Consider the following 25686-nt stretch of genomic DNA (forward strand, 5'->3'; position numbering starts at 1 on the left):
TTATACTAACCCTGTGTTATCATTATTATTCTCATTCTCAGATGAAGAAACTGAAGTTATGAATTTTAATTGAATATCTTTTATGTGTCAGACACTTTCCTACCCACTGAGTAAGAAATTACTGTTTCTTAGCAGCCATCTTAGACCTTAGTGAAACAAAAATAAATTAAAGAAGAAAAGAGAAATTACGGTTTCCATTTTACAAATAGGAAAATGAAATATCAAGAAAGTTTGGTCAAGGTCACATAGCCAGTGAAACAAGGCTAAGCACCCAGCTCCTTTGGCTCCGGGTCTAGTGAGTTTCCTAGCACAGCCTCACTCTAGTGCTAACATTTCTGGGAAGGAAGTCCTGTGTCAAACCTTTGCTTTCTTTGCATAATTCTCTTAGGTCTGCATTTCATAGACCTTTAGAGCTGCAAAGAAGAAAGACAGTAAGAAGAGAATGGGAGTTAATATTATTGCATTTGTGTGTAAAGTCATTCATTTCAGATCGGGCCCAGTGGCTCACACCTGTAATCCCAGCACTTTAGGAGGCTGATGCAGGTGGATCACTTGAGGTCAGAAATTCAAGATAGGCCTGGCCAACATGGTGAAGCCCCATCTCTACTAAAAATACAAAAATTAACTGGACATGGTGGTGTGCACCTGTAATCCCAGCTACTCAGTAGGCTGAGGCAGGAGAATCACTTGAACCCAGGAGGCAGAGGTTGCAGGGAGCTGAGATCGGGCTACTGCACTCCAACCTGCGCAACAGAGCAAGACTCTGTCTCAAAACAACAAAATAAAAAAACAACAAAAAAAAAGTCATTCATTTCAGCCTGAAAATCCCTCCTCTCTTTTATCACCCCTCCCGCCTTGTTTCTAAGGTGTCTTTGTGATGCTTTTTTCTAGTAAATCCCCTCTGCCCACTGCCCATTTTAGTTGGAGGTAGCTTGGCCCTTTGGATCAAGACTCCTCATTATTTTCAGATTTTCCTCATTGAAAATGCTTGGTGGTGGTAAGAAGTTCCCTCTTTACAACATGATTTCCCCCACTCTGGGTCCTTAATCCTTCTTGGAATATAAACTGTATTCTAATATCTAGAAAGAAACCAATAGTTAATAGGAAATTAATAAATATTGTTGAAAAAATATTATTACTGAAAATGTATTGAAACACAGGAGTAGGTGATATTGTTTCTATTTGAGGTATTGTTTCTATTGTTTCTCTCTCTGTCTTTCTTTCTTTTTTTTTGAGACAGAGTTTTGCTCTTGTTGCCCAGGCTGAAGTGAATGGCTCGATCTTGGGTCACTGCAACCTCCGCCTCCTGGGGTCATGTGATTCTTCTGCCTCAGCCTCCCGAGTAGCTGGATTACAGGCGTGTGCCACCACGCCCAGCTAATTTTGTATTTTTAGTAGAGACAGGGGTTTCATCATGTTGGTCAGGCTGGTCTTGAACTCCTGACCTCAGGTGATCTGCCTGCCTGGGCTTCCCAAAAGGCTGGGATTACAGGCGTAAGCTATGGTGCCCGGCTGAGGGTGTTGTTTCAACTTGAAGCATCAGTGAGTCTGCAAATGATATGAAACTATATGGAACGCTAGTTATTATAATAAAATGTACTTTCAGCAGTCTTCTGGGACTTGACCACCTTGGGGAGTGTACTATAAATGTTAGGGATGGTGACTGCTCTGCCCGCCACTCTCAATGAAACTGTTCCCCCCACAGTCTCTGTTGCTCAGGTGGCCTATGTCCCTGGTCACAACCGAATCGACCAAGGCAGATGTGCTATCAAGGACAGCCAATCACAAGTGAGCAGTAATCTCCAATATGCTTTGGTTTAGTGCAAAAAGCTGAGCTGAGTCAACAGTTACTTAAATTCGTGTGCAGTCACTTCCATTTGCTGGGGGATGGACTGGTGGAGGAAGATTGACATAAATTACCTCATGTCTGGTTTAGCTGGATATTTATCCTACAGTTGCTTGAAATACATTTCAGGATTCTTTAGTGTGAAGCATGCGTTTTGGAAAGGACAGGGAGAGGAAATTTAAGAGGTGGAGAGAAATCCAAGGACCCTTCACCTTCCAGAAAAAGTGACGGGGCTTTCTGGTGTCAAGCAGGTGACAGGCTCTGCATGGCTTTGCCCCTGAGGGTTCGACAGACAAAAGCAAGGCAGCTGTCGCAAAGGGGAAGGAACACAAGGCAAAGAGTTTGAGTCTTCACTCTGCCGATTAAGAGATGTCTGCCATTGGACAAAAATGTGTGTGTGTGTGTGTGTGTGTGTGTTTTAATTTGTGGAGATGGGGTCTCACTGTGTTGGCTAGGCTGGTCTCAAACTCCTGGCCTCAGTCAAGTGATCTTCCTGCTCCAGCCTCCCAAAGCATGGGTATTACAGGTGTAAGCCACTGCACCTGGCCAAAAATATAAGTTTTCAAAGAGCTGTCTAAATATCTTTGTCAATTGGCAATAAATTGATAATACTAGGTTGGCACAAAAGTAATGGCAAAAACTGCAACTACTTTGTACCAACCTAATAATACCTCTAGGCGTCTGTTTTTTATGTTTTATTGTACAGAATAATTCTTAAGGAGCTTGTTCCAAATGTAGGTTTTGTTTAGAATCTACCGCATGAAGATTCTGCTTCAGTGGTTCTGGACATTCAGCTAGTCCTGGGGTGAGCCTGACTCAGGTGGTCCTTGGACCACATCTTGAAAAATTCTGCTCTGGATGAAGAAACTAGAAACAGGAGACAAACTCCATCCCAATGAATGAGCTGCTTTCTGGCTGCTCAACTGGACCATGGCCACGCTGCGGGATGCTAGAAGGTCTGCAGATTTGGGAGCCCTAGTCGCTTAAAGAAGCAAATGCCAGAGTGGGTCTTCTCCAAGATGGCAGTATCATCCTCCTTTAAGGCAAGAACTGGGCAGTATCTTCTCACCTGCTCGTTCTTAGGTGTGAGAGCATGAACCTAGGAAGGAGGAAGTCAATAAAGCAGGAGCGGTGTTGGGTATTTCTTGAGAAAGCAGACATGGTTTCTTCTACATGGATGTGTTCTGGAGGCTAGTTTGGGGACTAAGCTGGCAAATGTGAGAAAGAGATTCAGGTGGCTGAAAGAGCAGCTGCTTAAAGTGCAAAGTGGCTGGTTGAACCAGTCCCTGGGCAGATGCTGATTAGAGAAAGCCCTGTAATGAAAGTGGGATTAGGGGCTGGGCGGGGTGACTCACGCCTGTAATCTCAGCACTTTGGGAGGCTGAGACGGGTGGGTCACAAAGTCAGGAGTTCAAGACCAGCCTGGCCCAAGATGCTGAAACTGTATCCCTACTGAAAATACAAAAATTAGACCTGGCGTGGTGGTACATGCCTATAATCCCAGCTATTCAGGAGACTGAGGCAGGAAAATCGCTTGAATCCGGGAGGCGGAGGTTGCAGTGAACTGAGATCACGCCACTGTACTCCAGCCTGGGTGACAGAGCAAGATTCTGTCTCAAAAAAAAAAAAAAAAGAAAAAGAAAAGAAAGAGGGATTAGGTTAGAGCTATGAAGAGAAGACTCCATTCTGTGTGTGTGTGTGTGGGGGGGGTTTAAGACAGAATCTCACTCTGTCACCGAGGCAGGAGTGTAGTGGCACGAACATGGCTCACTGCTGCCTTGACCTCCTGGGCTCAAGAGATCCTCCAACCTCAGCCTCCCAAGTAGCTGGACTCACAAGCGTGTGCCACCTCGCCCAACTAATTTTTAATTTTTTTGTAGACACAGCGTCTCTCTATGTTGCCCAGGCTGGTCTCTAACTTCTGGGCTCAGGAGATCCTCCTGCCTCAGCCTCCCCAGCTGGGACCACAGGTGCATGGCACCACACCCAGTTAATTAAAAAAATTTTTTTTTGTAGAGACAGGGTCTCACTGTGTTGCCCAGGCTGGCCTCAAACTCTTGGCCTTCAGCAATCCTTCCACCTCTGCCTCCCAAAATGCTGGAATTACAGACATGAGCCACTGTGCCTGGCCAATAACAAGTTTTGATGAAGATGTGAAGAAATTTGGAAACCTCATATATTGCCAGTGAAAATGCAAACTGGTGCAGCCCCTTCAGTTTCATTTACTTATTTTTGAGATAAGGTCTCACTTTGTTGCTCAGGTTAGAGTGCAATGATATAGCTCACTGTAGCCTCAACCTCCCGGGCTCAAGTGGTCCTACCCACTCGGACTCCCAAGTAGCTAGGAGTACAAGTGCATGCCACCACACCCAGCTATATATGTGTGTGTGTGTGTGTGTGTGTATATATATATATATATATATATTTTTTTTTTTTTTTCTTAGTAGAGGCAGAGTCTTACTATGTTGCTCACGCTGATCTTGAACTCCTGACCTCAAGTGATCCTCCTGCCTTGGTTTCCCAAGGTGATGGGATTATAGACATGACCCACTGTGCCACACCCTGAAAAAGAGTGTGGTAAACAGGTAGTTCCTGAAAATGTTACGTATAGAGTTACCATATGACCCAGTAGTTTTACCGCTAAGTTTATACACCAAAGAATTGAAAACCTAGGTCCACATAAAGACAAGAATATTCATAACATGGCAAAAAGGAATTTGAGGAAATCTAAAAAAAAAAAAGAATATTCACAGTTTTCACAGTAACATTTTCATAGTAGATAAAAGGTAGAAACAACACAAATATTCATCAACTGATGAATGGATAAATAAAATGTGGCACATAAATACCTGGATCACCTGATGTCAGGGGTTCGAGACCAGCCTGGCTAGCATGGCAAACCCCGTCTCTATTAAAAATACAAAAATTAGCCAGGCGTGGTGGTGCATGCCTGTAGTCCCAGTTACTCGGAAGGCTGAAGCCTCAGAATCATTTGAACCCAGGTGGCGGAGGTTTTAGTGAGCCAAGATTGTGTCACTACACTCTGGCCTGGGAGACAGATTCTATCTCAAAGTAATGACAGTTAAAAAAAACAACAGCCACTAACCATCACTAAGCACTGTGCAGACAGGGCTGCAGCACTGTTCTACACACTGTATATGCTTTTCCTAATTTAATTCAACCCTTTCAGTAACTTTAAGAGATACTACTGCATCCTTCCTCCATTTTCCACATGACGGAACTGAGGCACAGAGAAATGCGGTAAATTTTCTGAGGTGACACGGTTAATAAATGCTAGAATTAAGATTCAGATCGAGGTCTGACTCCAGAATAGAACTCCTAACTGCTATTCTGTAATGCCTCAAGCTGATAATGTGGATGGCTGCCCAGAGTGGTTAGGACTTAAGCCTATGACTAGAGAAGCTTGAAGGAATAGACCATGTCCTGTCTTTCTAAGACCATGGTTTCAAAGGTAGAGCCTGCATGTGAAGGCTCTGCCGCAGCGCTCTCAGCCCTGGTTGCACACTGGAATCACCTGGAGAGCTTTACAAGGCTGCCGATGCCTAGACCACACTTGCTGATGTAATTGGCCTGGGGTGCTGGTGGGCCTTGGGATGGTTTCCAGTTTTCCAGGTGATTCTAATGTGCGGCCGTGGTTGCCAACCTCTGCTCTAATTTTTCAAACATTAAAGAGTATACGGTGCATCTGTGGATCTTGTTGAACTGCAGAATCTCATGCAGGTGGTCTGGGCTAGGGCTTCTAACAAGCTCCAGGAGATTCCAAGTAAAAGGGCGATCCGAAGCGGAAGCTTTGCTACTCAGTGGCAGCAGACCTGCAGCATCGGCCTCACCTGGGAGCTGTCAGAAACTCAGACTGCCAGGCCCCACCCCAGACCTGAGGAATCCAAAAGTGAGTACTGATGAGAGCCCAGGTGATTTGAAGGCATGTTAAAGCCCGAGAAGCAGTGTGAGCCCAGCACATGATTAGAGAGGAGTGAGTAAGATAGTGAGGGGATTGAATGCGGATGTGTCTGAGCAGAGGTGAGAGGAACTGGACATGGTTAGTCTGGAGGAGACAGGAAACAACACAGTAGCTATGCCCAAGTGCCTTAACCCTGGAAGGGCTGTGCCGAGGAAGAGGCAGGGGACTGACTGCGGTTCCAAGGGCAGGACAGGAAGGTAAGGAGGACTCATTTCCGTGCCCAGGAGCTGTGGTGGGGTCTCCCTGGGCTGCAGGAGCTTCACCTCCTTTCTAGTCAGAAAGGACAGACTCCACTAATGGCGGCAAAGGGGATTCAAGCATTGTGAGGATTCAATGACACGTATGCTCCCTGATGACTCTGAAATTCTGAGGGTATAAGGCTGCAGGGGGAGGATGATGGGGCTACTGGGGACACCATCAACGGCTATGGAGCTGAGTAAGATGAAATGCAGCTGAACTTGGGTTTGAGGTCAGGAAAAGTGCAGTGTGTAGAGTTGAAACTGATAAAAACTGAATGTCGAGGAGACGCCCATAGAGGAGAGTCAAGTACTTTTCACAAACGTGCATGGGAGGAGACTCTGGACACGCTGAAGTTCGGCATATGTGACCCAAAAGACCCCTCAGCCATTGTGCTGTTATCTGATATCTACGGTAATGACTGAGCAGAACACCTTTGGGGCATAATGAGTGTGAAAAGAGAAGCCAGGAGGCCAAGAACGGGGTGGGGTATTCATCCTGCACAGCCAGAGGAGGTCAGGTGGCCTGGTGTTGGTCCTTCAGACGGAAACTGGAAATGAGAGGGTGAACTCACCCAGGGCTTCCTTGGGTGGAAGGACTAGAGTCAAGTTATTTCAAGCAATGCAGGATCATTATGAGGGAACCTTGAGGAGAGGTCTGGGCCCCAGGTGCCTCCACTGATGTCAGCGGCCTGACTTAAACATTTTTCTTTTTTTTTCTTTTCTTTTTTTTTTAAATACAGACAAGGTCTTGCTCTGTTGCCCAGGCTGATCTCAAATTCCTGGCCTCAAGTATCCTCCCTCCTCGGTCTCCCAAAGTGCTGGGATGATAGGCATGAGCCACTGTGCCTGGACAACAGCCTGACTTTCTAGATCCTTCTTGGCTTTGTCTTTCGTGTGACTCGGTTTTTCTTTGTGGCTCTCTGATCTCTGTCAGTTGGTTCCCCAGCCTTTTTCCAACTTCCACAGCCCTGGGAGGTGGCTGGGAGAGAGTGGGGGAATCAGCAAAGGACCCCCACAGCAGTGTGTCAAAATCCTCTTCGTACCGGGAAAGTGACCTATTCCCAGCTCTCCCAAACTAGATGGAGACCTTGGGCAAGTCACATTCTTTAAACCCAGAGGAATTGCCTGCATGTTAAACACCCAGGACAATTGTTCTCTTCCACAGAGGAATTTCCTCTTTATTTTTCTTGAAACATGAAGCACTCTTGGGAAACCACGCACTTTATTTGGTGGAGAGAGAAATTGAGAGAACTTTTACTAAGTTTCCAGGCACCTGTGTCCTCATGAGAGCTCAGCCAGGCCTGGGCCTCTTTCTGGAGCTTTCTCTGCCCTCCTGCCATGGAGGCTTCTCCGGGCTTTCTCCTTGGTCGGGGGTGTATTTGGGCAAGGGCCGGGCACTGAGGGGCGTCGGGGGCACGGATGCAGCTGACTTTCCTTAGAAACAAGTGAATGGAGCCGTGGAGTAGGTTTCACTGGCCTTGTTCATGGACAGAGACGTTTTGGACTTCCTCAGGCAGTACCTTTGGACTGACAGGCAAGTCAGAAAGCACAGCAGCCAAGTGTGCTGTAGAGATGGCAGGCTGCCCTTGGTCAACTCGTATGGAGCAGGGCAAAGGACAACATGAATTGAGTCCCCATTATAAACTGGGCTGTGTTCCTCACTTCATAATTTCATTGACTCCTCATAAAATCCTCAACTGAAGGCCAGGCACGGTGGCTCACGCCTGTAATCCCAGCCTTTGGGTGGCCAAGGCGGGTGGATCACCTGAGGTCAGGAGTTTGAGACCACGCTGGCCAACATGGTGAAACCCCGTCTCTACTAAAAATACAAAAAATTAGCTGGGTGTGGTGGCACGCACCTGTAATCCCAGCTATTTGGGAGGCTGAAGCAAGAGAACTGCTTGAACCTGGGAGGTGGAGGTTGCAGTGAGGTGGAACCCCGTCTCTACTAAAAATACAAAAAATTAGCTGGGTGTGGTGGCACGCACCTGTAATCCCAGCTATTTGGGAGGCTGAAGCAAGAGAATTGCTTGAACCTGGGAGGTGGAGGTTGCAGTGAGGTGGTCTCTCGTGCCATTGCGCTCCAGCCTGGGCAACAAAGCGAGACTCTGTCTCCAAAGCAAAGTAAAACCCTCAATTGAGAGATGAGTAACTGTGACTCCTAGAGGAATGACTTGCCCTGGGTTACCCGCCCAGTGGGTGGCAGCGCTGGGGTGCCTGGGCCCCTCTTCCATTCTATACCAGTCCTTCTTAGAGACTTGGGCCACCTGTTTAGGGCACTGCCTGTACAGGTGCCCTAATTGCTGGGACGAGTGGAAACACTTTCGGGCCAGTAAAAAAGGGCTATTGTTCTCCAGGGTCCCCTGGCTCTTAACCATTTTTTCAGTGGATTATGATAATCACAGAAATTGGTTTAGTTACTTTCCGGTGACTTCTGGAACTAGCCTTGCAGCTAATTTATCTTGGAGGGCTTACGAGGAAGTGGTTGCGCTCAGAGCTGTGTGTTCGGTGCGCAGCTAAAAAGGAATGGGATGACAGTTCTATACCTGCTGCTTGCATGTCTTCCGGCCAACAGTTGCTGTAGCCCTGCTCAGGGAATGCCCTGTTGAGGTTTTATGTATTTTTCTTATGTTCATTGCAACACTCTTCATGCCTTTGTTTGTTTTAGAGAGGGCTAGGGGAGGGGTGACTGTGTCCTCAGGCACCGGTCGTGGCGCCTTCCTGAGCAGAAGTAAGTTGTAAAAGATTCCAAACAGGCATGCTTTCGACATGCCCTCCTGGTGGATGAAAGTTCCAGGGCAACTCCTAGAGGGTGGAAGTTCGGAGGCCATCCCCACAAGGTGAAAGTTCTGAGGCCTGGTCCTGGAGTCGAAAGTTCCGTGGCAGGTCTGCCTTGGTGGTCTGCCCATGGACTATCAGCTCTCAAGGAGAGATCTGTCTTGGAGCACAAGGTTAGAATAACTTGCTGCATAGGGAATCTTTGGTGAGGCTAGAGGTGAAAGTTTATATTTGCATTTCTGAAGGGCTTAGGTGGGAGACAGGGAGCCAGGGAAGCAAAAGAAGAGAGAGAAGAATAAACCACCTCTTAGATAAATTGGGGTACTCGGTTACAGTTCCCCAACCCCAAGTTCCCTCCCATTTCTATGGGATCTGGATGCCATATTCATTCTGGCTGCTTTCTGCTGAAAGGAGGGTGTAGCCATTGGACATCAGAATGGAACTGATCTACTTGGAGTTGGGAATATTCACAAGTACATGAACTTACAGATGATACTGTTAGGAGCATTATGGTGTGAGGTCTAGAACAGCGGTCCTCAGCCCTTGGGTCACAGACCAGTACCAGTCTGTGGGCTGTTAGAAACCAGGCTGCACAGCAGGAGGTGAGTGGTGGGCTAGCGAGCATCACCGTCTGAGCTCTGCCTTCTGTCAGATCAGCTGCAACATTAGATTCTCGCAGGAGCACAAAACCTACTGTGAACTGCGCATCCGAGGGATCTAGGCTGTCTGTTCCTTGTGATAATCTAATGCCTGATCTGAGGTGGAACATTTTCAACTCAAAATCATCCTCCCCTCCCCTTCACCCCATCCTATGGAAAAATTGTCTTTCATGAAACCGGTCCCTGGTTCCAAAAAGGTTGGGGACTGCTGGTCTAGAAGGTCTCTGAAAGAGCTTGCCTTGTTTTCCCATATAGAGGATGCAACAGCAGTAAGCTCCACAATGGAGGGTTATGCCGATCCTTGCAATTGGGGCCACTGTTACAAGTAGCTTTACCACCAGAATGGTCCTGTCCTGAGTCAGGATGCTAATCCTTGGTCTAGCGCCAATGTGGGGTCAGACATAACTTTGTTTGTGCATGTCTTTCAGGGCTGTCGGAGGCATTTCCCAAATTCCTAGTTGTCAGGTATGTTCCCCACTGCCAATCATAACCAGATACGACAGGCTGGCTAAGTATATATGTTCAACAGGCTACAGAAAGAGCTATGAGTACTCATGAAGGTGGTCATAGCCCTGTCCAGTTTTTGAGAATGGATCAGCTTAAACAGTAATAGCTGTGTCTCATTCAGGAGGTGGCATTGCAGATGGGCTAGACTTTTGCCTGTGATAAGCCTCAGCACCCCAGGTCTAGTGGGATGGGTTCCTGTCACCTCTGCAAGTTGCCAGTCAAACTGAATTGTTTCCAGCCAGAGGGAGCAAGGGGTGCCTGCTGCCCAGAGGAGTAACACTGTAAGTGACTGATAGTGTAAGTAAAGCTGATAATGTGAAAGGAAAGTATCTTGGGCCCCTTCAAGCTGGGAACTGCTCCAGGCAAATCTGTCCTCCATTCTATTCGAAGTCATCCCTCTGCTCGCTGAGATAGATGCATATTCTGATTGCCTTCTTTGGAAAGGCTTATCAGAAACTCAAAAAATGCAGCCATTTGTCACAGGGACCCGAGACCTGGAAGCCCCCTCCCTGCCTTTCTGGATGGAACCAATGTACTTCTTACATATATTGATTGATGCATCACGTCTCCCTAAAATGTATAAAACCAAGCTGTGCCCCGACCGTCCTGGGGACATGTTGTCAGGACTTCCTGAGGCTGTGTCATGGGCCTGTGTCCTAAAGTTTGGCAAATAAATCTCCTAAAATGATTGAGACTTGTCTTATTTTTTTTGAATGACAGTAATTAGAAGGGTGAAGTTGAAGATAGAAAAGAAAAGAAATCGGGGCCCATACACAAAGCCATACATTCACATAAACAAATGGTGCACTTCAAAACAAAATCCCTGGCTGGGTGAGAGCCTGAATCCTCCAGTCCATTTCCAAAATGGCTCCATGGACATCTGAGTTCCATCTGAGCAGAGCTTCTATGGTGCTACATGATAGAGCAGGAGCATCACCATCTTGGACAAACACTGCCATTTTAAGTTCCCCTCGATTAAAAACCACCTAAATCCAGCCCCCAAAAATCAACCTAATGGCTCATGCCGGCAAGATCATAAACCGCAGATGATACCTCTGACCAGAAACATTCTAAACCCGAAATAAACCCCCCTAAAACTGGAAATATGCCAACCCTGCAATAAAACTTTCTTCCACCCAGAAACATTCTGAACCTGTGACAAGCTCTCCCTCACTAAACCCTTAAATACCCTTAGTCTGTAAGAGAATGCCCTGACCTACATTGGCCAGAAGCCCCTCTCAGGTTTATTCTCCATGATAAACCTGTCTTTGACTGTTGAGCCACTTTTTGTTTGTCTCCTTTCTTTAACCCTTACTCTGTATATACAAACAAAAATGTTCAAATGGTATCACTAGCAGCCAGGTCCTAAGCATGTCAGGGTTTCAGTGACATCCCAAAAGAGGCAGAGGGTGGTCGGGGGCACTCCTGACCGAAAAAGAGGCAGAGGGTGGTCGGGGGCACTCCTGACCGACTTAGTTCTGAAGTTTACCAGCTTTTTGTTTTTCTTTTTTGGAGTTCACTTGCTTTGTATCAGCTAAGTGTTGAAGGCAGCAAATATCATGCAGGGAGGCAATAGGGAGGTGCCCCCAAAACAAAAGCATTTTTGGTAGGTGGTGGGAAATTCCCTAATGTTCCCATCTTGGGGTTCACTAGCCACCAGCAGCTGGTACTCCCAGGTAACCTCATACCTTGCCCAGTAGCTCAGGAACAGGCCGACCTGTAGTGCACAGTGCTTCCCTGTACAGGCTACCAACATCATAACTGAAAGGTGGGTTAGTTGTTGACATGCAGAGTCCAGTTAACAAGAACGAGGCCTGATACAAAACAAATGAATTTATTCTGAAGCTACTATAGCTTGGGGGAAACGTACAGATGTCCTGCTCTGTGGCTTCACTTGTGGAGCAGAAAGCAGGCATTTTTAAAAGGTAAGGAAAGAAATGGGCAAGGGTGGGGTTTCCCTGCTAGCTTGGTGTTTTAGCCATGGGGCAGTTGAGTTGGCGCTTTCCTAGGCAGAAGTAAGTTGTAAAAGTGGCCACAGCAAATACGCTTTCAAATGCCTGCTTGGAGGGTGGAAGTTCCCTGGTGAGCATGCTTTGGTTTGCAAATCTGTCAGCTCTCCAGGAGAGATCTGTCTTGGAACATAAAGTTGGAAGAACTTGCCCTGTAGGGAATGTCTGGTGGGACAGGAGGTGAAAGGTTATATTTGTACTTCTGAAGTACTAATTAGGAAACAGGGAGCCAGAGAAAGGGTGGGGGAGGGGAAGTAATGAAAGCTTTGTGAACCATTGTGAAGTCAATGAGACAGATCTCAATTTAGCAAGTTTACTTTGTCAAGGTTAAAGATGTACTGTGACAGCCTCAGGAGATTCTGATGACAGGTGCCCAAGGTGGTCAGAGTACAGTTAGCTTTTACACATTTTAGGGAGACATAATACATCAGTCAATATGTGTAAGATCTACGCTGGCTGGATCTGAAAGGGTCATAGGTAGATTGGTAGTTGGTTGAAAGAGTTATCAGTAGAAAGGAATGTCTGGGTTCCTATGAGGGATTGTGAAGACCTAGGTTTTATGCAGATGAGCCTCTGAGTATCAGGCTTAGTGAGAATAGACTGTAAATGTTTCTTGTCAGACTTAAGGTCCGTGTTGGTGTTAATGCTGGAGGGATATAATGAGGCATATCCTGCCCCCTCTTCCATCATGGCCTGAACTAGATTTCCAGGTTAACTCTAGAATGCCTTTGGCTGAGAGGAAGGGTCCATTCAAATGTTTGTAGGGGGGCAGCCTTAGAATTTGTTTTTGGTTTATACTCTAAAAAAATGGGGGTACTTGGAGACAGGGCACAGTGACTAATGCCTATAATCCCAGCACTCTGGGAGGATCACCTGAGGTCAGGAGTTCAAAACCAGCCTGGCCAACATGGTAAAACCCTGTCTCTACTAACAATACAAAAATTAGCCGGGCATGGTGGCGTGCGCCTGTAATCCCAACGACTTGGGAGGCTGAGGCAGGAGAATCGCTTGAACCCAGGAGGCGGAGGTTGCAGTGAGCCAAGATCGTGCCATTGCACTGTAGCCTGGGCAACAGGAGCAAAACTCTGTCTCAAAAAAAAACAAACAAAGTGGGGGTGCTTGGTCACACTCTGAAGTACCTACAGTGACCCTATAGGGTCCATGTGATTTGTCTTGCCCGTCTACCATTTCCTCTTTCTCTTAGCACTTCTCCACTCCTCCTTGCTGTTTTGCTCTGGGCAAGTTAACTCCTGTGCTGTTCTTCCAGCAAGGCAAACCAATCCTTACGCCAGCGCCTCTGCTCTTGCTGTTTCTTCAGATAGCTACAGTTCCCTGACCTTTCAGGTCATTACTCAAATGTGACCTCAGTGAGGACTTCACTGGCTCCATAAAAATTTCCTTCCTCTAGCACTCTCTTGCCTTTTCTTGCTTTATTTTCTGTAATACTTACCGATCTGATATACCATATAATTTTATTTATCTATTGCCAGTTTCATTCCCCTAGAATTTAAGCTCCTAAAGTAGGATGTGTTGTTCGTTTATGTAGAAGAGTGCAATAAAAGGTGCTCAAAAATATCCGTTGAATAAATAGATGAGTGTCTCGGGTCTCCAGGGCAATGCCTTTAGGACCCAGTTATGTAACATTAATGTAGGAAGCCACAGTATTAAAAACAATAGAGGAGGAGGAATGGAGGCATGCTGACCCCTCCTAAGTGTATTGACTTTAAAATAACAGCAGTGGCAAAATTGCAAACACAGTCCCAGCTAAACAAACCTTGCCTATGAGTTACAAGTTTGCATAGGATATGCCAGAGCAGCAGATGTCTGGGGCCTGGACTTACATAGAATTGCTGATGATAAATGGCTCTGGCAAGATGTGGTGCCTCATGCCTGTAATCTTAGCACTTTGGGAGGCCGAGGTGGGAAGATGACTTGAGCCGAGGAGTTCAAGCCCAGCCTGGGCAATAAAGTGAGACCCTATCTCTATAGAAAATAAAAAATTAGCCAGGCCTGGTGGCATGTGCCTGAAGACCCAGCTCTCCAGAGGCTGAGGCAGGAGGATCGTTTGAGGCCAGAAAGTTGAAGCTGCAGTGAGTTATGATCATCATGCCACTGTACTCCTGCCTGGGCAACAGAGCAAGACTCTGTCTCAAAATAAAAGGCTCTATGGAGATAAGCCTATGGTTTTCCTTGAGGAATCTTCGAAGTTCTGTGACACCTGTCACTTTACCCATTCTAAAGACATTGTTAATTGTTGAGATATTGTTCATTTTATCTAAAAAAAAAATCTATCTTGGGTTGGCATCAGGTCACGTATGTGTTTCTCAGTTTTTTTTAATCAGACCCTGAGATGTATGTTTTCATAGTTTTAAGCTACCAAATTTATAGTTCAATTTGTGGCCTGCTTTCTTAACCCATTTATGCTGGAGGTTGCGATTTTTTGAATTGCAGATGTGAAAAATCAGAGCTTGGTGGTGACCTTGAGCAGTAGGATATCAACAACTCCCACATGCTTAGTGTTCCAATAATGGAACACCAGGCATACATGGGTTAAGGGAACACCACTTCTTGGTATGTGTTTTTGCATTAGCCACATTTTTTTATTCCGTTTTGTATTCTGTCCCTATTGATAAAAACTTCAGCTGAATTTAAAGGAGTTTAACTGATCAATGAACACTTCGTGAATTGAGCAGTCCCCGGAATCACAGCAGATTCACAGAGACCCCAGCGCCGCCACGTGGTGGAAGATTCATAGACAAAGAGAAATGGCGTACAGAAATTGGAAGTGAGGTACAGAATGGCTGGATTGGTTACAGTTCGGCGTATGCCTTATTTGAACACATTTTGAACCCTCAGCAGCGTATGAATGGTTGAAGTATGGCCGCTTCTTGTCACACTTGGATTGGCCAAGACATAGCTATTGTTACAGGCTCAGACTCCTAAGTTAGGTTTTCAATTCTGTCTGTTAAGCTAGGTTACAGTTTATCCACAAGGACTCAAATATAGAAGTACGGTGTCCTTGGGCCATATTTAGTTTGCTTTAACACTTTTGTTCCTTTGTTTCATCTTTCCTCTGGGTTTTGTTGCCTTAGTGTATTTTATGTATATTTTAGTTAAATCTTCTTTTTAGATAAGCTTGGATGTAAGTAAATTAATTAACTAAATGAATACTAATTTGTTCAGACTCCAGAAATGGAAGACGCCCAGAGGAAATAGTTTCCTTCCTTCTTCCGCTTTCCCTCTCTTGCCCTACGTCCCTCCCTCCCTTCCCCCTCCTTCTCTTCTCTCTCTTTTAACTAATGTTTCCAACTCAAATGTGTCGCATGCTGTGATCGTCGCTGGAAATGGAGAGAGAATTAGAAGTGAGAGAGGAATATGACTGGACCTGAGAGGGAGGAGAGGAGATGGAAGAGGCCAAAGAGGAAGGTGGACATAATGGTGAGAAAGGGGGAATGCATGACAGATTTTTCTTTCTTTTTTTTTTTTTTTTTTTTTGAGATGGAGTCTTGCTCTGTTGCTCAGGCTGGAGTGCAGAGTGCAATGGCGTGATCTTGGCTCACTGCAACCTCCACCTCCCAGGTTCAAGTGATTCTCCTTTCCCAGCCTCCCGAGTAGCTGGGATTACAGGCACCCACCACCACACCCAGCTAATTTTTGTATTTTTAGTGGAGGCGGGGTTTCGCAATGTTAGCCAGGCTGGTCTTGAACTCCTGACCTCAAGTGATTCATCCTTCTCGGCCTCCAAAAGTGTTGGGATTATAGGTGTGAGCCACCACACCTGGCCAGACACAGCTTTTTCCAAAGCAGACCCCAAGCAATACAAAAACTATTCCCACAGTGACCTGGCTGTGACCATAGGTGCCGTGTGCGCATGTGTTGAAGGAAGGGTAGCTTCCTATTGGGTTGTTTAGGAGTGTCTGATGTGCCTTTCCTCATAATGCACATGGGTGGGGCGCCTGCACAGTGGTGACCAACTACACCATCCCAGGAAGACACTCACTCATTAATGACTGCCATAGGCCCTCCCATTGTTTATTTCTCAGGAACTTCTCAGGGACTTCACTGGACTCCCATTGTTCCTTTCTCAGGTACTTTATATTTGTGGTCAGAGCAGATTCAACTGTGTGTCCTGCCATGAGCTAGGCAAACAGAGTTGTGAAACTGAAGGCAACCCTGACACCAGGGATAGAGTCCAGTGGAGTTAACAGAGGAGAGGCAATAATTGCTCGTAATCTGTAATCTGTGTGTACACAGCAAAATCCCTAGTGTCTCCCCAACTTCTGTGCTCTGCTAATGCATGTATTGTGAGCACAAGGTAAATATTTAATCTTGCCTTCTTTATCCTCCTCTATATCTGTGTTTATTCTAATACCTATATTGATTCCGGGATCACTGAAATCAACAAATGTTCCTCCATTCACGGATATAGCTCCTGAACTTTCCTGACAGCTGGAAGGCCCCCCCTCTTTTTTTTTTTTTTTGAGACAGTGTCTTGCTTTGTCACCCAGGCTGGAGTGCAATGACGCGATCTCGGCTCACTGCAACCTCTGTCTCCCGGGTTTGAGCAATTCTCCTGCCTCAGCCTCCTGAGTAGCTGGCGCCACCACACCTGACTAATTTTTGTAGTTTTAGTAGAAACGGGGTTTCACCATGTTGGCCAGGCTGGTCACAAATTCCTGGCCTCAAGTGATCCACCTGCCTTGGCTTCCCAAAGTGCTGGGATTATAGGCATGAGCCACCACGCCAGGCCGATTATAGGCCTGAGCCACGATGCCAGGCCTGGAAGCCCTTTTTCACACTTAGTGGCAATTGTCTGGCTCACATCTGCCTACCAACTCTTCTCAGCTTAGGTAAATGATTATATTACCTTTTCTGTCTAGTTTCTCTTCCTGTTTTCGTTAAACATGTGTGTGCGGGCAAATGCACCCCTCTGATTTCAAACAGCAGCCCCCAAAGTGTGGTGTCACACCAACCTACTCAAGTTCTTACTCTCTTTCCTTTGTGCAGGTAGTTAAGTAAACTAGTTCAGTTATGTTATTCAATTTCCTTGTGGCTAGAATTTAGTAAAAATACATTTTTTGAGACAGAGTCTCACACCATCACCCAGGCTAGAGTGCAGTGGCACGATCATGGCTCACTGCAGCCTCAGTCTTCCAGGTTCAAGTGATTATCCCACCCCAGTCTCCCAAATATCTGGGATTAGAGGTGTGGGACCCCATCATCTGGCTATTTTTAAACATTTTTTTTTTTTTTTTTAGTAGAGATGGGGTCTTGCTATGTTGCCCAGGCTGGTCTCGAACTTCTGACCTCAAGTGATCCTCCTGCTTCCATCTCCCAAAGTACTAGGATTACAGGGGAGTAATCTGCACCCAGCCCAGTAACAAATAATTGTCAAGTACCTACTATGTGCTACATACTGTTCTAGGCACTGGGGATACAGCAGCAAACAAAACCGACCATCCCTGCCCTCATGGAGCACATTTTGCAGTGAAGCAAGACAGGCAATAAACAAGGAAAATATAAGTGTTATGGAGGTAAATGGGGCAAAGGGGATAAGGGGTGTTTGTGTGTGTGTGTATGTGTGTGTAGGGAGGTAATTTTAAAGTGAGTAATCAGGCGAGGCACAGTGGTTCACGCCTGTAATCCCAGAACTTTGGGAGGACAAGGTGGGTTGATCACTCTGAGCTCAAGAGTTCAAGACCAGCCTGGGCAATATAGCTAAACCCCGTCTCTACTAAAAACACAAAAAAATTACCTGGATGTGGTGGTGCACGCCTGCAATCCCAGCTATTTGAGTGGCTGAGGCACAAGAATAACTTGAAGTCAGGAGGCAGAGGTCACGATGAGTCAAGATTGTGCCACTGCACTCCTGGGTGACAGGGCTGGACTGTCTTATAAATAAACAAAATTACAGTGAGTAATCAGAGCTGGGTGTGGTGGTACAATGCACCAGTGGTCCCAGCTACTCTGAAAGCTGAGGTGGGAGGATTACTGGAGCCCGAGAGTTCAAGGCTGCAGGGAGCTGATCGTGCCATTGCGCTCTAGCCTGGGGAACAGAGCAAGACCCTATCTTAAAAACAACAAAAATGGTGAGTGGCTCAAGCCTGTGATTCCAGCACTTTGGGAGGCCGAGACGGGCGGATCACGAGGTCAGGAGATCAAGACCATCCTGGCTAACACAGTGAAACCCCATCTCTACTAAAAAATACAAAAAACTAGCCCGGCGAGGTGGCGGGCACCTGTAGTCCCAGCTACTCGGGAGGCTGAGGCAGGAGAATGGCGTGAACCCGGGAGGCGGAGCTTGCAGCGAGCCGAGATCCGGCCACTGCACTCCAGCCTGGGCGACAGAGCGAGACTCTGTCTCAAAAAAAAAAAAAAAAAAAAAAAAAAAAAAAAAAAAAAAATGTGAGTGATCAGTGAAGGCTCTCCTGTGAAGGTGACATTTGAGTAATGATGTGAAGGAGCCATTTGATAACCGAGGAAGACTGTTCAGGTAATGGGAGCACGTGTGTGTGCAGAGGCCTGAAGAAGGTGCTGGTGTGGCAAGAATAGTCAAGAGACCCATCACTGGACCCAATGGGGAGAGGAATAGAAGAAAATGTCTGAGAATTGGAAGAGATGGAGGGCAGGTCATGTAGGGCAGGTCATGTAGGCCCTATAAACAATCTGACTTTGGCTGAGGTGGGAGCCATTAGAAGGTCCTGAGCAGAGGAGCAATGTGATCTGACCTCTTTTAGCTTGTTCCCTGTAGCTACCTTGTGGAGAACAGCCAGAGACAAGGCTAGAAGCAGGGAGCCCAGTTAAATGGTGGCAAGGCCTCAGGGCAGTGAGGTTTGATAGTAGTGGTAATATCTTCAGTGTCAAGAGAAGAAACTTGAATTTGACTTGGTCCAAAGGAATGAGAAGTCATGGAAGATGAGGGTTGGTTTGGAAATTTAAATAATCAGAAACACCTGTTCTGTTTCAGGTGGTAATGGGGGGTGTGTGTGTGTTTGCAAATTTGCCTTAATATTTTAGGATATTGCCTGAAAGGCACATAGAGCCCATGTTGTCCAACCCTTTAAGTTTGATAAGGAATCCAGAGCTGGGCGCAGTGGCTCATGCCTATAATCCCAGCACTTTGGGAGGCCGAGGTGGGTGGATCACCTGAGGTCAGGAGTTCAAGACCAGCCTGGCGAAAATGGTGAAACCCTGTCTGTACTAAAAGTACAAAAATTAGCCAGGAGTGATGGCAGACACCTGTAATCCCAGCTACTTGGGAAGCTAAGGCATAAGAATCGCTTGAACCTGGGAGGTGGAGGTTGTAGTGAGCCAAGATTATACCACTGTACTCCAGCCTGGGTGACAGAGCAAGACTGCCATCTAAAAAAAAAAATGGAAACCAGGGCCCAGAGGGAGGAGAGGGACCTTCTTGCCTTAGGTTACATCGGTGGCACACAGAGCTGTGGACTGGACCTCTCGTCTGAGCCCAACTGGGGCATGGGCCATGCCATACCAGTGACTGTCTGAGCAATGCTCTTGCCTCACTGTCAGCTTCCCAATGGCCTCTAACATTGGAAAGCTGGGGAAGAGCAGTGAATTCTGCATCAGGAGGTCAGAGTTCTAATTCCATCCTGCCCCTGCCTGAGGCTCTTAGACTGGCAGTTTTCATATAGTGAAATGAAGACATTCGCTTAGAACCTTTGTGTTTCTCCCCTACCTTGACAATCTGACAATCTGAATCGTATTTTCGTATATTTTTGAAAAGCCCTCTTGTACATATTAACTCATTGAATCCTAAACAGTGAGTGTAGATGGATGAGATGTTCCTTGATGTTCTAGATAAGGGAACTCATTTGAAAAAGAATTGAGTGACTTTTTCTGGTGTGTTCAATGAGTAAAAAGCAGAACCCAAGTTTTCAAATTCTTCCAGTGCCTTTACACTATCCTATACCACTGAAAGAAAATGATTTCTCTTTAGCTGTCTGTTTATTAATTGAAAATTCTTCCAAATGAGATCCACCTACACCTAAATAGGTGTTAGCATGGGCTTGACCCATAGGAGGGACTCAGCAATGGGGTTAAATAAAAGAGGAAGTGAAAAATACCTTTTGGAGAAAATTAGCCACTTGGCTCTCTGGCTTTACGATTGATGTTCTTCCTGCGTTCCTTTCCAGTCTGTGCATCTGACCCTGTTTATGTGCCATTGTTTGTTACTCTGCTTGTGTCCATTAAATTCAATGGAAAAATATATTTGTAGTGTCGTCACAACCTTGTTTAATAATATGTCTCTCTCGTTGAAATACACTTTCATTGCCTTTGGATGGGGCAAAGTAATACAGTGGGGGAAAAATACAACGCAAGAATAAACTGAAGGCTGGGTGCGGTGGCTCACGCCTGTAATCCCAGCACTTTGGGAGGCCGAGGCAGGTGGATCACCTGAGGTCAGGAGTTTGAGACCAGCCTGGCCAACATTGTGAAACCTCTACTGAAAATACAGAAATTACCTGGGTGTGGTGGTGCGTGCCTGTAGTCCCAGCTACTTGGGAGGCTGAGGCAGGAGAATCGCTTGAACCTGGGAGGCAGAGGTTGCAGTGAGCCAAGATCATGCCACTGCCCTCCAGCCTGGGTAACAGAGTGAGACTCAGTTTCAAAAAAATAAATAAATAAATAAATTGAAAGTGTTATTAGGTATTACTTGCAAACCAACTTCTTGGTTCAACTAATTTTAGAATTTAGTGGAACTTCATAACCAGCACTTTTTGGTACAAGAAACATGCATCTTTAGTTGACTAACCTGAAAACCAAAGAACACAGTACTGACCTGGGGCCTCTTAGAGATTCGAGGCTGGTCTGTGACTTGGGTTACACTTTTCCTGTTCTTCAGCAGAGGAATCAGGCTCTCCTTACTTTCACTGAGGGCAGAATGCATTGCAGAAAGAGAAATACTGTTTATCAGGACACAGAATGAGGTTAGCTTGAAATAATCTCCTCTGGGCAATAAATTATTAACCTTGCTGTTGGAAAATTCGAATTGAAATGCAAAGCAAAACTAGCAGGTAACCAACAAGAGACTATCAAATAAATGGTCAGTAAACTGGGTTATGCTCAGGGAGAGTATTAAGTTGGATCCACATCTTACGTTATTGACCAAGATAAATTCCAAATGGATTGATGATTTCAGTGTAAAAACTGAAGTTGTAAAAGTACTAGAAGACATGGGAGACTATCTTCCTCCCACTCCCCCTTCTTTCCTACAGAGTTACCTGCCAAGGGAGAATTCCTGTATATGCTTAGAACGGGGAAGACCTTTCTAGCTATGACTCAAAAGCTAGAATCTGAAAGTGAAAGTTTGTAAATTTGACCACATTGCAAAAAAAACCAAAATCCCTCCGCTTGGCAAAACAAAATATATACCATAAGGTAAAAAGCAAATGGCATAGCTGGGTACAGTGGCTCACACCTGTGATCCCAGCACTTTGGGAGGCTGTGGATTGCTTGAGACCAGGAGTTTGAGACCAGCCTGAGCAACATGGTGAGACCCCATTTCCACCAAAACAAAACAAAAGCAAATGGCATCCTGGGGAAAAATAGCTGTAACTCATCATAGAGTATGGAAGAAGAGCTAATCTTCCAAATACAGAAAAGAACTAGAAACAAGAAAAGAACCAAAACTCCAAAGAAAGATGTGCAAGTAATGTGAACAAGGCTAGGAATGGTGACTCATGCCTGTAGTCCCAGCACTTTGGGAGGCTGAGATGGGAAGATCGCTTGAGACCAGGCATTTAAGAGCAGCCTGGGTAGCATTATGAGACCTTGTCTCTACAAAAAAAAAAAAAAAAAAAAAAAAAAAATTAGGTGCGGGACTGAAAAAATAATCCCAGCTACTCAAAAGGCTGAGGAGGGAGGATAGCTTGAGCCCAGGAGGTCAAGGCTGCAGTGAGCTATTATCAGAACACTATACTCCAGCCTGGCTGGCAGAGCGAGACCCTGGCCTCGAGCGATCCTCTTTCCGTGATCTGCCCGAGGTGCTAGGATTATAGGCATGAGACACTGTAGCTAGCTTGGTGTTGCCTTATTTGATCATGATTTGAACAATTGGCCATTTTTGATTAGCTGAAACTTGGTGATCGGCACAAGAGCAGGTTATAGTCTGTTTACACACCCAGTTAGGTTACAGTTCACTATGAAGGAGGCAGCTTTAAGCTAAACATTTTATTATTATTTTGAAACAAGATCTTGCTCTATCTCCCAGGCTGGAGTGCAGTGGCATGATCACAGCTCACTGCAACCTCCACCTCAGCCTCCTGAGTAGCTGAGACTACAGGCATGTGCCAGCACAACTGGCTAACTTTTGTATTATTTGTAGAGGTGAGGTCTCACCATGTTGCCCAAACTGGTCACTAATTCCCAGACTCAAGTGATCCTCCCACCTCGGCCTCCTAGGTAGCTGGGACTACGGTACGTGCCACCAAGCCTGGTAAATTTTTTGTATTTTTAGTAGAGATGGGGCTTCACTATGTTGTCCAGGCTGGTCTTGAACTCCTGGACTCAAGCAATCCGCCTGCCTCAGTCTCCCAGAGTGCTGGGATTACAGGCATGAGCCACTGCGCTCAGTCTGACAATATCTTACAAATGTACCCATGCTTTGTCACAGCAGTCTCATTTCTGGGGGCTTATTCTACTGATATATGTGCTTTCATATAAAATTATGTATATGAAAACTTACTGATTGTATCTTTGCAATAGTGAAAGAACAGATACAACCCAAATGTCCATTAATAGAAGAGGTCTAGCTATGGTAGATAAAATGGAAAACTATGCAACTGTAGATGTGTAAAGATCTCCAAGATCTATTGTTGACTAAAAGACAAACCAAAAAAACCCAACCAACCCTCAAAAAGGTAGAGAAAAACAATATCCTTATATCTTAGGTATAAGAAAAGATGCAGGGTGGCAGTGGTAAGAATATATTTGCTTGAGCCCAGGAGTTTGAGGTTATATAGTAAGCTATGATTGTGCCACTGTACTCCAGCCTGAATGACAGAGCAAGACCTGCAATTAATAATAAATAATTTAAAAAATATAAATATAGATAAGTACCTATAAATATAAAATTTAAAAAACATTGGCCTAGAGCAGTGACTCAAGCCTGTAATCCCAGCACTTTGGGAGGCCAAGGTGGGCTGTTCCCTTGAGATCAGGAGTTCAAGACCAGCCTGGCCAACATGGTAAAACCCTCCCTCTACTAAAAATACAAACATTAGCTGGGTGTGGTGGTGTATGCCTGTGATCCTAGCTACTTGGGAGGCTGAGGCAGGAGAATTGCTTGAACCCGGGAGGTGGAGGTTGCAATGAGTCGAGATCAGGCCATTGCACTCCAACCTGGGAGATAGAGGGAGACTCTGTCTCAATCAATCAATCAATCAATCCTTATGTGCATTTAAAACATTTTGGAAGGATAGATAGCAAACCAATAAAAGTGGTTTTATGTCAGGGAGGATGTAGGAAATGGATGGTAGGAGAAAAGGGTAAGGGGCAGCAGGATTTTTCACTGTATACCTTAATACAACACCTTTTGGTGAAATAGACGTGGGAAAGAATAGAACATATAGTGCTTTGCTAAATAAATTATTAAGTCAACACTATAAAGCCATTATCCAGATCAAGAAATAGAATGCTGCATGGCTGGGCATGGTGGCTCACGCCTGTAATCCCAGCACTTTTGGAAGGCCGAGGCAGGAGGATCACTTGAGGCCAGGATTTGATAATAGCCTGGGCAACACAGTGAGACCACATTTCTACATATTAACTTGGTGTGGTGGTGCCCAACTGTGCCTGTAGTCTCAGTTACTTGGGAGGCTAAAGTGGGAGGATTGCTTCAACCTGGAGTTGGAGGTTGCAGTGAGCTATGATCACACCACTGAAGTCTACGCTGTACTACAGAGTGAGACCCTGTCTCAAAAAATAAAAAAGAACACCGTATCACCCCATAAATCATGTCCTCTCTATCACAACCTCTCCCCAAAGGTAAATTCTATCCTGATTTATGGTCATCGCCTCCTTGCTTTATAGTTCGGTCACCTAGATATGCAAATCCAAAGACCATTTTTTGCATGTCACGTTACTAGATTCATATTCCATGTCCTTTTGTAATGGTTTCTTTTTGTTTAATATTTTTTGGGTTAGATTCATCCATGTCGTGGATGAAATGTGTGTGCTTATTCTCCAAGATACATGTTAAAAAAAAAAAAGTTTCAAGCGCCCTTATCATTAATAGCCCCAAACTAGAAACAACTGAAACGTTCATCAATAGTAGAACAAGGGCCAGGTGCGGTGGCTCATGCCTGTAACCCCAGCACTTTGGGAGGCCGAGGTGTGCGGATCACCTGAGGTCGGGAGTTCGATATCAGCCTGGCCAACATGGAGAAACCCCATCTCTACTAAAAACACAAAAATAGTAGTTCTCTCGTTTGTGTTACTGGGTATACTCTTGTGTGAATATTCTGTAATTTATATATCTGTTCTGTTTTTGCTTTTCTTTTTGTTCTGTTTTGTTTTTGTTTTTGAGACAGAGTTTTGCTCTTGTTGCCCAGGCTGGAGTGCAATGGTGCAATCTTGGCTCACTGCAACCTCCACGTTGGGTTCAAGCAATTCTCCTGCCTCAGCCTCCCAAGTAGATGGGATTACAGGCATGCACCACCATGCCTGGCTGTTTTTGTGTTTTTAGTAGAGATGGGGTTTCTCCATGTTGGTCAGGCTGATCTCGAACTCCCCACCTCAGGTGATCCGCCCACCTTGCCCTCCCAAAGTGCTGGGATTACAGGCATGAGCCACCGCGCCTGGCTCTTGTTCTTCTGTTGATGAACGTTTTGTTTGTTTCTAGTTTTGGGCTGTTATAAGGGTGCTTGAAACACTTATTTTTTACATGTATCTTGGAGAATAAGCATACATGTTTCTGGTGGTTATATACCTAGGAGTAGAATTGCTGGGTCTCAGAATGTGAATCTCTTTGATTTCAGTAGGTGCTGCCACCTGTTTTCAAAGTGGCTGTACTAGTTTATAATCACAGCAGCAGTGTGCTAGAGTTTCTACTACTACACATCCTCTCTAACACTTGGTTTTGTTGGTCTTTTGTACTTTTACCCCGGCTGACCTGTAATGGTATATCATGGTGGGAGGTTTTAATTTACATTTTCCCGATTACTAATGAGATTGAGCACATTTTTATGTTTATTGGGCATTTGAATTTTCTCTTGTAAATGCCTGTCTCTTTCCATATTTTTTTAGTTTCCCTTTTTGCATTGCAAAAGAGTGTTTCTTTTCCTCCCATGGAACTCTGCTTGATAAAGTGTTTTGTGATATGTGTTGCAAATATCATGTCTGCCTCTGACTAGTCTTTTCATTTTCATTATTTTACTCTCACTTTCTTTATCTAGTGACATATACATACTGTTCTTTTAAAATATATCCTGAAAATCTTTTCAGTATCTATACATAAAGAGCTCCTCCTGCCTTTTAAAAAATAGTTGCATTGCATGAATTTCCTATAATTTTAATTAACTTTCCCTATTGATGTATGTTGAAGTGTCTACTACTTTGCTATTGCAAACCATGCTTCAATAAATAATCCTTATACTAACATAGTTTTAAATACATTCAAGTACTTCTATAGGGAAAATTCCTA

General features: G+C 45.2%; 1 protein-coding gene across 2 annotated transcripts in view; it reads left to right on the forward strand.

The window, feature by feature from the left end:
- The first annotated feature begins 5766 nt into the window (after nucleotides 1-5766).
- The window catches only part of GCNT3 (glucosaminyl (N-acetyl) transferase 3, mucin type), a 79644-nt gene continuing 59724 nt past the window's right edge, over nucleotides 5767-25686 (forward strand). Inside the window, exon 1 of one of the 2 annotated variants that reach the window (XM_077937952.1) lies at nucleotides 5767-6025. The gene's annotated coding sequence lies outside the window, so the exon portion shown is untranslated. The remainder of the gene's footprint in view (nucleotides 6026-25686) is intronic. The other variant, XM_077937954.1, reaches the window with a different exon arrangement.

Source organism: Macaca mulatta, chromosome 7, assembly GCF_049350105.2.
Source record: "Macaca mulatta isolate MMU2019108-1 chromosome 7, T2T-MMU8v2.0, whole genome shotgun sequence".
NCBI classification, from domain to species: Eukaryota; Metazoa; Chordata; class Mammalia; order Primates; family Cercopithecidae; genus Macaca; species Macaca mulatta.